The sequence below is a fragment of the Loxodonta africana genome, chromosome 13, assembly GCF_030014295.1.
Source record: "Loxodonta africana isolate mLoxAfr1 chromosome 13, mLoxAfr1.hap2, whole genome shotgun sequence".
In the NCBI taxonomy this organism is placed as follows: Eukaryota; Metazoa; Chordata; class Mammalia; order Proboscidea; family Elephantidae; genus Loxodonta; species Loxodonta africana.
In genome coordinates this window covers 1538366-1540845 of record NC_087354.1, presented here as the reverse complement: position 1 = coordinate 1540845, position 2480 = coordinate 1538366, and positions in this window count along the sequence as shown.

Below are 2480 nucleotides of genomic sequence, written 5' to 3'. Positions count from 1 at the left end.
ATAACAGTAAAAATCCCAACAAAAAAAGTCTTCCCCCAGATGGCTTCACTGGAGAATTTTACCAATCATTCAGAGATCTCACACCAGTGATACTTAAACTATGAAGCCAGCACAATGCTGAAAACCAAAGACACCACAAAATACAAAATTAAAGACCAATATGTCTCATGAATGTAGGTGCAAAAATTCTCAATAAAATTCTAGCCAATAGAATTCAGCATCATATCAAAAAAATATAATACACCATGACCTAATGGGACTCATACTGGGTAGCCAAAGATGGTTCAACATTAGAAAAAAAAAAAAGAATCAACATAATCCATCACATAAACAAAAGAAAAGAATCACATGGTCATCTCAATCGATGCAGAAAAGGCATTCATCCCTGATAAAAACTCTCAATAAAATAGGAATATAAGGGAAATTTCTCAGCATAACAAAGGACATCTGTACAAAGCCAACAGCCAACATGAGTCTCAATGGAGAGGCTGAAACCATTCCACCTGAGAACAAGAATAAGACAAGGATGCCCTTTATCGTCAATTGTATTCAACATTGTGCTGGAAGTTCTAGCCAGAGCAATAAGGCAAGAAAAAGAAATAGAGGGCATCCAAATCAATGAGGAAAAAGTAAAACTATACTTATTTGTAGATGATATGATACTATACAAAAAGAATCCTAAAGACACTGTGGGAAAACTACTGGAGCTAATAGAAAGATTCGGCAGAGTAGCAGTTGGGTCCCCATACACCAATAAAGAGAACTAGGAAAAGGCAATCAGGAAAGCAATGCCATTTATAATAGCCCCTAAAAAAAAATAAAATACTTAGGAGTAAATCTAACCATGGATGTAAAAGACCTATACAAAGAAAGGAAATCCTTGTTGCATAGTTGTTAAGTGCTACAGCTGCTAACCTAAAGGTCAGCAGCTCTAATCCACCAGGAGCTCCTTGGAAACTCTATGGGACAGTTCTACTCTGTCTTATAGGGTTGCTACGAGTCGGAATCGACTTGAAGGCAGTTTTTTTTTTTTTAATACAAAGAAAACCACAAAATACTATTGCAAAAAACCAAAAGAGACATAAATAAGTGCAAAAACATACCATACTCATGGATAGGAAGACTCAACATTGTCAAAACGTCAGTTCTACCCAAAGCAGTCAACAAATACAATACAATCCCGAACAAAATACTAAAAGCATTTTTTAATGAGATAGAAAACAATTCCTTAACATTATACAGAAATGGAAGATGCCCCAGAAAGGAAAGCATTGATGAAGAAGGAAAAAGGAGTCCTCATACTACCTGACCTCAGAGCCTGATATACAGTTACGATAGTCAAAATATCCTGGTACAACTACAGACACTTTGATCAATGCAACAGAACTGAGAACCCTGAGGTAAATCCATCCACCAACATCCAGATGATATTTGATAAAAGGACAAAGACTACTAAATGGAGGAAAGGACATTCTCCTTACCAAATGGTGTTGGCATAACTGAATGCCCATCTGTAAAAAAAAAGAAACGGGAACTATGTTTTCCCCATTTAACTGAGTTTGGGCCTTTGTCAAATATCAGCTGCTTATACGTGGATGGATTTATGTCTGGATTCTCATTTCTTTTCCATTGGTCTGTGTATCTGTTGTAGTACCAGTACCAGGCTGTTTTGACTACTGTAGCGGTATAATAGTTTCTAAAATCAGGTAGTGAGGACCCCCCTTTGTTCTTCTTTTTCAGTAGTGCTTTACTTATCCAGGGCCTCTTTCCCTTTCATATAAAGTTGGTGATTTTTTTCTCCATCTCATTAAAAAATGTCACTGGAATTTGGATCAGAATTGCATTGTATCTATAGATCACTTTCGGTAGAATAAGTTTTTTTTTTTTTTTTTTACAACTTTATCAATTTATTTTGTATCAATTTATTTTCTCTCCATTGCTTTTTTTTAATTCAAATATTATGTTTTAGGTGAAAATTTACATAGCAAATTTGGTTCCCATTAAACAGTTTTTGTACAGATTGTTATGTGATATTGGTTATAATTTTCGCAATGTGTCAGCATTCTCATTATTTCCATCCTACTTGTTCTGTTTCCATTTATCTTGCTTCCCTGCCCCTCCATGCTTTCTCATCTATCTCCATTGTTTCATATAGCCCACTCTTTCCCCCTGGATTCAGTTTCCTTTTTCCTTCTTTACTAATTCTTTTAGTAGAGATTTGTATGGAGTCTTGGTAGGTCTGAAATTTTACTCTTTTCCAACATTATTAAATTTTATTAACAAAACGTTGTACATTCTATTTAATACATGTGGAATTTTACATCTAGGTAAATAACACATTCAGAATTTACCAGTTATACAAATCGTTACTGAATAGCCATCAGTTGAAACTTTGTCTTTATTTTGCCTTCACTCCTATATCATTGTTTGTACCATTAGGTTCTAGTTGACCATTATTTTCCAATAACACTTTGGCTCCT